At 42.3% G+C, this 12,488-nt stretch overlaps 1 protein-coding gene across 6 annotated transcripts in view; it reads left to right on the forward strand.

The window, feature by feature from the left end:
* Nucleotides 1-12,488, forward strand: part of FAM13A (family with sequence similarity 13 member A) — a 356,108-nt gene that overhangs the window by 260,078 nt on the left and 83,542 nt on the right. The window lies entirely within an intron of this gene.

Here is a 12,488-nt window from a genome sequence, read left to right on the forward strand (position 1 = left end):
CCTTGGTTTATTTATCAAAGTGGGAAACTGAGATGAACGATGTCAGTGTAACTCTCTTTTTCATTACTCTCCCTGGAAAATTATGATATTCAACATACATTATTGAATATTCATTTTATGATGGTGAAACACACCATACTTCTAAACTGCAATGGCTCTTTCAGAAGGTTTATGGCAACAGGATTAGTTAACGTGTATTAGTGATCCAGCATGGGAAAATTTCACGGAATCTGCTCATCAGCAGAATTCATCTGGTCTTTCTAAGCACGGGTTTTTAGAATGTCCTTCAGCAAACAAGTAAACACTGGGAACATGGGGATGATGTGGGATTTGACCAGGGAACAACCCAGGCAATGATGGTCCTGCTTGTGAGTCTTCTGGGTGATGTTAGAGAGCCCTCTACTGCTTGTGGTGGTGACGCCTTCAGTTCATTTAGCTCTTAAACCCGCGTTATTCCGAACTTGTTGGCACTTTGATAGCACTCCCTGCCCTCCCCCCCTCCACAAACACAGTCTAAAAGGGAGTGAAAAGCTGCCTCGCCTCAAGTCTGGGTTAACCCTTCTGGGGTTGAATATCTGAACTTAGACTCGTCACCAGTGTGGTCTGTATTTGGTAGTAACAAGAATCATTGAGAACAAGACAGACCTCTGTGGGCTCTACTCTCATGTGATGGTGGCAGTACCTCTGGAGTTGAAATATTTGCTAATTACTCCAGATAAAGAAGATAGTCTGAACTAAGGTTCGTACCTCAGTTAAGGATACCTTCATACCTTACTTAAGGATATTCTTAAATTTTACAGAGATCACCCTGTCTAAGCCACTGAAAGAAGGAGAGGCGTTAGAGAGTCAGCACTAAACAGTGGGGAAAGCGATGGAAAGATAATAAACTTGCCGTCAAGAAACATATCCAGACACTGACAGCTAATTAGCCGTGTGAATTTGGGCAGGTCATCTTCCTCACCTATAAAAGGGGATAGTAATACCTACTACACTTACTTAGAGGAGAAATTCTATAGTTAAAGAATAGTATAGTTCTTTGTAAGTGGTAACTCTTCACATGTAACGAGTAGTAGCATATTGCTTTCCTTCTGATTTTGTTACTCTTACACTTGCATTATCTTTCAGTTCCTTGAAGCAAGAGTGCTTTACACGTAAGGTGATGCTCTACCGTTGCATTGTATCGGATGAGTAGTAGAAAGCGACCTAAAGCATGATTTGTGGGAAGTGCCGCTGCAAATACCGTAGAAGCAAATTCCTTGAAACTCTCAAAACTTTTTACCCTGTTTTTCCTGTAATACTTATATATTTATGTGACGATAGAATGAACTGCCAAAAAATAGTTTGTACTATATGAAACCTTTTAAAAGCACGATTTATTCTTCCCTTAACAAGAACCAGAAATAACTCTTTCAGTAATAGCTTTATTGATATAATTTACATACCGTGCACCTCACCTACTTAAAGTATACAATTCAATGGTTATTAGTACAGTCACAACCATCACTGACAGTCAGTTTTAGAATATTTTTGTCACCCAAAAAGAAACCCTGTGCTCTTTAGCTCTCAAGCCCTACTGTGGGCTGAATGTTTGTGCCCCTCAAAATTCATATGCTGAAGCTTTAATCCCCAGTGTGATGGTATTTGGAGGTGGGACCTTTGGGAGGTAAGTAGATTTGGATGAGGCCGTAGAGGTGGAGCTCCCAAGATAGGATTGGTGCCCTTACAAGGAGACGAAAGGACCAGAGCACAGCCTCCCCACCCACCCCCATCCATGGAGGTACAGCAAGAAGGTGGAAATCTGCAAGCCAGGGAGAGCTCTCACCAGAACCTGCCACGCTGGCACCCTGATCTCAGACTTCCAATCTTTGGAACTGTGAGAAGTAAATGTTTCTGTTGTTGAAGCCACCCAACCTGTGGTATGTTGTTATAGCAGCCCAGACTGACCAAAGCCACCCTCAAGCCCCCTATCCCAGCTCTAGGCAACCACGAATCTACTTTCCGTCTCTATAGACTCGCCTTTTCTAGATACTACATTATAACAGATCATCAAGAAGCCAGATGTGGAAACTGATTTTATTTCTTGCATAAAAAAGGTATATTGATGGGAAGTAGTGGGGACGCGGGTAGTAAAAAGAAATAGTAGGAAGCCCTAGAAGTTGATTTTTTAAAGGAAGTGACCCCAGTAAAAGGAATAAAAGTACTGGGTGAGGGGAGAGGGAAGGGACACAGGATACATTCTATGAAAACCTTTTAAGGTTTGGGGTCAGGAAAACATGGCATCTTCTCATCAAATATAAGAATAAAAATCAGAACACTTGAACTTGATAGAAATAAAAATGAAGAACTGAACTGCTTTTCTCAGATCACATTGAATGGAACCAAAACACTAGAAAAAGTTAAGTAGGGTTCAGGAAAAGCTTAAGGTGATACCTCAGTAGTTTTGCTGTCAGCAAAATGACGATGGGAAGAAACGTAACTTCGCTGTCTAGGTTAAAATGGCCCCTGAAACTAAAATTAGGAACCAAAAGCCAGCCAGAGGAGACCATTGATAAACTCTGCTGTGTTTTTGTAAGGGACTCTCCTTCATTTTCAACTCCTTGACTTGGTGAAAACTCAAGTGCCTGCCTCTGTGTGTGTGCGTGCGTGTCTGTCTCTGTGTCTTTCTCAGTTCCTCTAGTGCCGCCGCCTGGCACACCCCTGCAGTGCTTCCTCACGCCTTCACACATCCTCTGCCTTTGTTGGAGAACTTTTCTCCTGTCCATTATCTTTTTCCAGTGTGACCCGCACAATTCACTCCCAGTGTCACTTACGTCCCCTAAGCTCCCCTAACTTGCGGGTCTGCACCGAGCTTCTGACTGACTTCAAGGTCTGGAGCTCTGGCTTCCACAGAGCCGAGATTCAGGATGTGAATCTCAGCCCCACCTGGCTCCGTGACCTTCCACCAGTTGCTTAACCTTTCTAAAACTTACTTTTCTTCTTTGAAAACGCTGGTGAGTAATACCTTCCTCCAAAGATGTCACTGAAGATTGAGTGAGATGATGTACATGAAGTTCTCAGCCCAGAGCCTGGCTTATTAGGGAGAGCTCTCAGTACGCAGTAGCTCTGGATCCCTTTTCTTATGAAAATGGTCAAATGTCAAGTTTCTGTTTCTCGGCTGGTCTATAAATTCTGGGAAGGTTGCGCCCATATCTTAATAGCCTGTGTATCTCCAGCCCCTCGCATAGGCTCTGATAAGTAGTAGACACTCAATAAAGGCTGAATGAGCACTGGCCCGTGGTTTGGGAAGCTCACAGAGCTCAAGCCTGGGTGGACATCAACCTTTGTACACTCGCCGGTCACTTGTCCTCCTGCAAACCAGTGTAAAATCATGGCAGTGTAGATAGATACACGTCCTTGACTCCTCGTTCTGTGCAGAGCCCTCCTGTGGCAGGGGGAGGGTTCACTGGCTGGAAGGTGACAGGCGAATTCGCATTGCTTTCGGCACAGTTCTGTCTGCCTCAAGAAATGGGGAAATTATATACCTGCCATTAAGAATGTTATAATAAAGGGAATAATTGAAAGAATTTAGTAAAAAAAACAATTTCCTGTTTCCTTCTTCCCTTCTGCACGTATCCCCCTGTTCTTTTGCTTTTGTTTCAGTATCTGAAGATTAGAAAGCATTTTAACTGACTTGCTAATGTTCCAAAAATATTCTCTTATCCACTCATATCAACCCCCTCAAAAAGAAAGTTACTGTGTTCTTACATTCTAAACTGCTGCCTCCCTGAGGCGGTATTGCTATGTCTATAATAATGATACACATCAGTTTGCTGAACAAGAATCTCAAAAACAAATCAGAGCTTCCAGCTGCATTGAAAATAGTTTTGTGACTAAACCAAAAATTTCTCTAAGCTCCACCCAAACCTTTGGGTTTGCAATGAAGTAAAAAAAAATTTTCTTTGCCTGCTCTCAAGCCAGAACAAACAGATAGAGTGTGTGGCAAGGCCATATGCAAACATTGCCTTGCCTGAACAAATCCTTTTCTGGGCACACTGTACCCTGCGGAAAGCACAGGGTTTAGATTACTGGCACAATGGCGGAGCTCCCCCTCTGTGCAGTGGGAGAAAATTAATTTTCTTTTCTCAATAAGGGTGGGAGAAAACCCATGGCACATTTGCACTTCCATTAAGTTTGGAATCGCAGGGAAGAAGATAACTTAAACTAATCAACGTACAACTCTCTGAGAATGCTTCCAGCTGGCAAAGTTAATTTTACAAATTATGTGTTTTAAAAATATGCAATCACACGGTAGTGTCAGCACTCAGCATGGTCTTGATGGTGCTGACTATTCCACAGCCACTGACTGAGCACCCGGAATGTACCTTGCTAGGTGCCGGTGGGACAAACGTAAAGACAAATCCAGGAGGTGAGGCAAGCATCCGAACTCAGGAGCTTCAGCGTCTCTTGCTAAGCGCTGGCTCATGGCTGTGAACAGTGTCCGGGAGCCTGGAGGGAGGAGCCACTCCCCTCTCCAGGGTGATGGAGATGGCATCCCAGATTAGATGACATTTGAGCTGAGAGATGAAGTATTTACCAGGCAGAGAGAGGTGGTGAAAGCATTTAAGATAGAGGGAACAGCACGTACAGACAGAGTTATGAAAGTGCAGTGAGAGGTCGACAGAGGCTCACTGCCCTGAGATTGGGAGGACTCTTGTGCGCCAGGTTCAGACATCTGGATTTTACCCCAAAGACAGAGGGGAAGCAGGGAGGCTTTTAGGTTAGGGGGATAAATCTGGTGGGGGTATTAAGGGTAAACTGCTCTGGATGGCAGGGAAAAAGAGTACTGCCCCTCTGAAAGACTACGGCAGTGGAAATGGAAAGGAAAGATCAGATTCAGAAGACTTGCCTCTTTCTGAGATGAAATCAACACAGTCTGGTGATTGACCACGTGGGGGGGGGTAAGGGATAAACTATTTTTTTTTTTTAAGGAGAGCAGTTGGCCTGTTAATACAACTTAAATATTGTAACAGGCATGAGGATTCTGTCCTGTGACTTCTAAACACATCTCCAGCCAGGATCCCCTGTAAAGTGGAATGTGAGGCTCTTGGCTGTGTCAGCCAGTCCACAGGTAGTAATAGTTTCCTGTTGACCTTCTCACTGTAGGGAAAGATACACAAGAGGTAGAAGGTGAAGCAATCCCACCCCTCCCTGCTTCAAACTTTACTCCCCTTCCCTGACAAGCGCACACCCTCACCACCCCCTCCAACTCCCTAGAGATTGAAAGGTGGTCATCAGAAGGGCATCCACGGGTAGAGCTAGCTGGGTAGAGGGACTGAATTAGAATGAGATGGTCCCTGGTTCCCTCCAAGTATAATAGTTCTTTGACTTGAAGAGACCAAAATATAGGTGATAAAGAATGCTGTGGTCACAAAGTAAGGAGGAATCGAAAAAAAAAAAAAAAAACAAAACAGGGGTCCCTGAGTCTCCTTGACACCATCCTGTGGTATAAGCAGGAAAAGAATATTTTAAAGAGACTTGGATAGAGACACAGATGTACAGAACAGAAGTATGGACACCAAGGGGGGAAAGCGGGGATGGGGCTGGTGGTGGGATGAATTGGGAGATTGGGATTGACGTGTTTACACTGATGTGTATAAAATGGATGACTAGTAAGAACCTGCTGTATAAAAAATAAATAACGTTCAAATATATATAAATAAATAAATGGAATAAAATTTTAAAAAAAAGAGAGAGAGAGAGACCTGGAAATCCTCTGTCAGCTCCACCACGGTCATCTAGAACGACATTCTCACGCCCATTGCTGGGCATATCTGGACCCGCTTCCTCTCTGATTTTCTGTGCCATCCACGCTCAACAAAATCTGTACTTCTTTGGCCCAGAGCTCATTCTGGCAGTGGGGCAGAGAAGAAAAGTGTTTGTTCTCTGTCCTATGAGAACATAGATCTTAATTCAGCAACATTCACTGAGTATTAATTACACATCAAGCCAGGGAGATGTGTTTTTAGCATAGCGTTTTTCACCTGTGGGTCATGACCTGTTGGTGGTCATAAAACCAATTGAGCAGGTTGTGACCAGTGTTTTATATAAAGCGAAGTATAACAAAATAGAAAACATCCAAAGTAAGAATAATTTTATGAAATGTGTCCCTTCTATGTGTCTGTGTACTACATATCATGATGTAAAATGTGTTTCTAACTGGATCGTGGCCAACGTTTTTCAAAACACTGACTCTGGACTGCTTACTGACGATAGTTTATTTGAACGAGAGGTTAGTACAGGCCTGGAAATCGAATCCTCGTGTCAGTGTGGGAAATCCGTTCTAGTCTTAGCATCGCTACAAATGAATTTCCAGAGCACAACCTTTACATAAGATGGACACACTTTTGTCAGGTTTTAATTCCGGATTTGGGAAAAAAACATTTTTTTAGTAGATATATTAGTTTCCTAGCACAGCTGTGACGAAGTACCACAAACAGGGTAGCCCAGAAAGCCAGCAATTTCTTTTTTTTTTTTTTTTTGCGGTATGTGGGCCTCTCACTGTTGCGGCCTCTCCCGTTGCGGAGCACAGGCTCCGGACGCGCAGGCTCAGCGGCCATGGCTCACGGGCCCAGCCGCTCCGCGGCATGTGGGATCTTCCCGGACCGGGGCACGAACCCGTGTCCCTTGCGTCTGCAGGCGGACTCTCAACCACTGCGCCACCAGGGAAGCCCAACCAGCAATTTCTTGTCTCGCGGTTCTGGAGGCCAGAAGTCCCAAATTTACACGTTGGCTAGGGCTGTGCTCCCTCTAAAAACCCTGGGGAATGAGTTGTCCCCTGCCTGTCTCCTCGCTTCCTGGAGATCTTGGCTTGTGGCAACACAATTCCAGTCTTCACAACTTGTGCTCCCTGTGTGCAAATATCCTGTTGATCAGAGCGCTGGTCATATTGAATTAGGGCCCACTACGGTAACTTCACTTTAACTTGGTCACCTCTATAAAGACTGTATTTGCAAATAAGATCACATCCTGAGTTTCTGGGGGTCAGGGCTTCAGCGCGTCTTTTTGCAGGGACACAATTCATCCCCTAACAATATATTTCAAATTTCTACTAAGCAATCAGGAAAATGGTAGAAATACTTTCCTGTCTTATTGGGGGGAAAGCTGTAAATGTTTGGAAGTCTTCTGATCGGTTTTGCTTCCGAAGTGTAATACCTCTTGGTGTTAGCTAAACTTTCTAGTCCTGTGAACATTAACATTTCAGCGTATTGCATTACCCTTTGGTCAGGAAAACATATTTGCTCTTGAACTTCAATGGTTTGTTTTTATTCTACTGACAGCTAGGTGTTGCATTCTTAGTTACAACATACAAATAATAAAACTGGAAACAAAGTTGCTTGGGTTTATAGTAAAGAAGTATACATCCATCTACAAAAATGCCCCCTGAAGTTACAGGGGCAAACACTTAGCTGTGAACTGATCTGTTTTCCAAAACTGACTTGTTTTCCAAAAGGAACAGGGAGATTGTTTTCTCCCGTGTTCCTGAATGGAGCTGAACCAAAAATCTGAACAGCAGAACGCCAGCTGCTACATCACACCCCAAATGGAGCGGTATAAATGCTATAAATGGAGGGTTATGAATGTTAATGCCTGAGACTGTGGATAAATCAAAAGGCTCCAGTGTGGTACTTTATAGTTTGCAGAGGAAGGAAGGAAAGAAAATGTGCTAATTCCACTCACCTCATCGTCCTCCAAGAAAATTCATCTATGAACATTCTTCCACTTAGTACATTCTGTTGCAACGTGAGGGAGAAACCTGAATTCCAGAGAAGATGTTTACTTAATACTTTAAATTTTGTCCTTTCACTTGGCCCTCCCTTTCTCTCTCCCCTTGGCTGTTTGTGGTTTTTTTGTTTGTTTGTTTGTATTTAAGCCCCAGTAGATGTTTTTTCGAGTTTCTTCAATGAATGGAACCTAATCCTTAGCCTTTCCCTATTTTGCTGTACTTTTCAGTACCCAAGGAACGCTTACAAACTATTTCTCCTAGCTCAGATCACTTGAAAATGTAAAGTATGTAGCCCAATATGCAGATTATGTTAATTTGCGGGTAGCCAGCCGCATTAACCAATTAGAAAGTTGGACTAATTGGAACATTTATCAGGACAGTTCAAAAGGGAATTGAATGGAATGGTGGTTTGATCCAGTAACTGAGAGTCAGTTCTGAATACCTCAGGCTGGGAATTCTCCCAAGAGTATTTGGTTTTTCTTAGACACAGAAAACGCCATGCTTTTCACAATTTCGGTGAGCTTGCTGTGTAATTAAATTGATAGGGATTGCATTCTGTGGCTTCAGTTTAGACACGAGTGCAGCTCAGGAAGAGATTGTGAGTCTAGGTATCATCCATTCCTGTGCCTTTATGTTCAACCAATGTTGAACCACATAAAAAGATAAGTTAGTGTAGCACAGGGAACGGCACTCAATATTCTGTAATAACCTATATGGGAAAAGAATCTGAAAAAGAATGAATATATGTGTATGTGTAACTGAATTACTTTGCCGTAGGCCTGAAGCTAACACAACATTGTAAATCAATTAAACGCCAATATAAAATAAAAATTAAATTTAAAAAAAAGGTAAGTTAGGCCCCCACTAAAACCCTCCAGTCTGTTATTGCCCTTCTCAGTTGTAGCTTCTTAGATTTGGACTGTTACTTGGGTCTATTTGATAAATGTCCTTCCCACAGGTAGCTGTTTTGAGAGCCTGTAACACCCCATGTCTGAGGACATTAGGCACCCAGTGGCCTGACATACATGAGGTGATTGCCCAAATCTCTCAGTGTATTTAAATTAAAAAAAAAAAGGCAAACTAATTAGCTGCTTAAACTTGGCTATTATTCTGAGTCAGCAAACAGGAAATAATTAAAACATTGGGTTTATACTAGTAACCAAGGAGGAAACTGAATGAATTCCAGGTTGTTACGGTTTGTCATTGGCTTCATTTCATGACAGGCACTCCCCTCTTCATTCACAGTACATGTGCTTATTTTTAAAAATTGCAAGTAAATCTGAATTAATTCTCAATTTAAAATTTAGGGAAAAAATGACAACTCAGTTGATATCATTGGACATGTCTGAGATTGATGTAAAGCTAGGAACAGGCGTAAATATCTCTATAAATAGGTGTTTGGGGACATATAATAATAGTCCAATATTCATTTTGCACAGAGGTAGACATGGTGATGTTTTCAAATGTTTTGCATTCCAGTGTGTAAATTTTATGGAAAAGTTTCTTTTCTCTGTTCTATTTGGAAGAATTGTCCTTGGCCATTTTTCCTTCAAATTGCCTGTAAAGTCAATGCATAAAATTGATTTTTAGAATTAATTGACTTAATCAGTTTGAAATCAATGCTTTAGTTGTTTTATAATTTATACTGTTGTCAAGATTACATTACTAAACCCCGGGCAAGGGTACTTTTATGAAAGGGAAAAAAGAAATAGGCTAATTAAGTGTCAAAATTAATTATTTATCCTCGTTTTCTTTTCCAATTATATTGTTCTTCTTGGGTACTGTGCGTGGATTGCTGCCCTGTTGACCGCTACTGAGTAAGCAAATCTGCTGAGTCTGTTTCGTTTCATTTAAATAACAGTGCTTACATTTTCTTTTTTGGAACACTTATAACTGCTCAGAATTCAGGGACATATCCCAATTAAGAATTTCTGATTTTTGTCTTTCATTGACAAATTTACCTTATACAAATGCAGCCTGAAAAATATTTGCTCACGATTAAAAACTTGTGTTTCTATCGAGACATTCTTGACATAGTGCCAATACATGTTAATAAATTAATCACCTTGTACACACCATCAGGCATAATGCATTGTGAATGGACTTTGACTAAGGTCGGTGTAGAGTTGCCATGATCAGAAGCATGACATGGAGCTTATAAATTATAAAGTCCACAAGGTCTTGTGCCAGAATGAGGACATTCACTGCAGAATATTTTGATAAGTTAAAATTGAAGGCAAGGTAGTAAACAACAAAAGTGTGTGTGTTGTCTGCACATCACTAGCTGTGTGACCTGGTTAAGTTGTGTGCCCTCTCTGAGCCTGCTGCTCTCAAGGGAGGGGCAAGTACCAGGGAGGGTTTTTATGAGGATTTACATCAGATAATTAATGTCAAGCACCCGATGGTACCTGGCTGATGAATAACTGTCTGAGGGAGAGAAGGTGTAAAGAGAGAAAAGATTGATTTTGATTGCCTCTGTCGGCTACAAGGAAATTTTCAGGCACACACAAAAAGTGTTAGCCGAAGCACATGAACAGCTGTGTTCAGAACTCTGTACCCTTAAATCATCTCCCAAAGCACTCCTGATTTCTAAGAAAACCAACCATATTGCTAACTGAACGTTCACTAAAGTACCCTTGTTAATTTTCATTATAATTTGTTACGTGTTAGAGTTAAGGATCTGTTCTGGGCAAAAAAAGTATTTAGTGCGGTGCTCATTTTATAACACTTGTGTGGCCCAAATCTTGGCTCCCTGTACACCGATGCCGAAATGAGATACAGAGAGTTTTGGAGGAGAAAGAAAGGGTGGGTTTATTCTTTGCCAGGCAAAGAGGGGAACACAGCAGGCTAGCACCTCAAGAACTGTGCCCCCTCCCTGGGGCATAGGGAGAGGTCAGGGCTCGAGGTCGGGGGTGTGCAATAAGGATGGAGGCAGTGGGTTTATTCTTTGCCAGGCAAAGAGGGGAACACAGCAGGCTAGCACCTCAAGAACTGTGCCCCCTCCCTGGGGCATAGGGAGAGGTCAGGGCTCGTGGTCGGGGGTGTGCAATAAGGATGGAGGCAGTAACAGTCCTGCATTCTTCTTTCTTCTGCAGAGTTTCGAAAGGGTGGGGTTGCTGACGGGATTAGGGTGTGTGCAGGGTCTCAGGTGGTCCCTCTGCTGATCTTGATGAGCTTCTCTGGTCCCTTTAATCTCGCCTCACGTGGTTTCGTGGCAGCTCCTCCCTTGATTTGCAACTGTTCAAATCTACCCTTTGGAACTCAGGGAAGGTCAGCCTGGAGTCTTGCCTACAAGAAATGGGGAACAGAAAGGCCTCTGTGCCTGGGAGCCCCATGGGCTCCGCTCGGTTTCACATGGAGGCAATGTTCCCATAATGGTAAAATCATTATAGGTTTTTTGTTGCAGCCTCTTTGCACAGTGTTGGTCACACTTAGTACTCTTTGACACTGAACCCTCGATTAGGAAACAAACCCAATTCTAACATGTTTATAATTTGTTCAGTGTTTTCAAGGACTGTGTTGAAGTCAAACGTGTAAGCCCCTTGTATCAGTCTGGCTTAAAGTAGTCACTACTGTAATAGCGCTGCTCTAGGTGGTTTCTTCCCAAGACACGTGGACAGTTCCCAGGTGTTAGTGCCTGTAACTTGTCAAGCTTTGCCTTCAGCCCATTAACATTATAGAGTCAAGAATAAAACTGATCTGTCACTTACCTTTCACTTGGGAAGAATTGGCACAATCAGTTACAAACAAAATCTTTGGCAAGATAAACACTAGAATAGTTAAGCGATATTGACATTGGAAACCAAAATCATGAGAGAGTGACAGATAGTATGCCGTATTTTTTTTTTTTTTTTTTTTTTTTGCGGTACACGGGCCTCTCACTGTTGTGGCCTCTCCCATTGCAGAGCACAGGCTCTGGACGCGCAGGCTCAGCGGCCACGGCTCAGGGGCCCAGCTGCTCCGCGGCATGTGGGATATTCCTGGATTGGGGCACGAACCCGTGTCCCCTGCATCGGCAGGCAGACTCTCAACCACTGCGCCACCAGGGAAGCCCCAGTATGCCATATTTTATGTGCCGTCTTGCAACTAAAATGTTAAGACCTTTTCAACTTCCAGGACAGGGTTGCGTGCGTGTGTGTGTGTGTGTGTGTGTGTGTGTGTGTGTGTCTGTTTTACACTATAACTTGTAATAAGATTTTTGGTGATTGCCAGGATAATATTACCAACTGAAGCAAATTTTTCTCTTTTCATCAATGTTGCTTGTGGTATACCACAGGGGTACAAGAAGAAAATATTAGCGCTTCTTAATTTTATCTGATACTTCACATTTCTACTTTTATCTGTTTAATGATGCACATAATTAACATAAATGGATACTCAGTCATATATTAAGGGGAGTAGCTGCTTAAAAGCAAATTTTTATATGAGTGTGTAATCAAAAATGTTCAAAGACCACTCCAGTAGACACTGAAGGGGAGAGACTCATTCATTGATTCGAGGTAATTTATCAGAAGAAAAAAACATGTAGAAGAAAGGAAAAATATTTTACTATAGTATGTATTTTATATTTTTAATTAAATATTTTTATATTAAGCTTCATATTGCTTCAGTGCTGTTTGAGGAACTTAAACTATTTTTTTTTGGCTGCGTTGCGTCTTCATTGTTCTACACGAGCTTTCTCTAGTTGAGGCGAGCGGGGGCTACTCTTCATTTTGGTGTGCGGGCT

This window comes from Stenella coeruleoalba (genome assembly GCF_951394435.1).
Source record: "Stenella coeruleoalba genome assembly, chromosome: 4".
Lineage (NCBI taxonomy): Eukaryota > Metazoa > Chordata > Mammalia > Artiodactyla > Delphinidae > Stenella > Stenella coeruleoalba.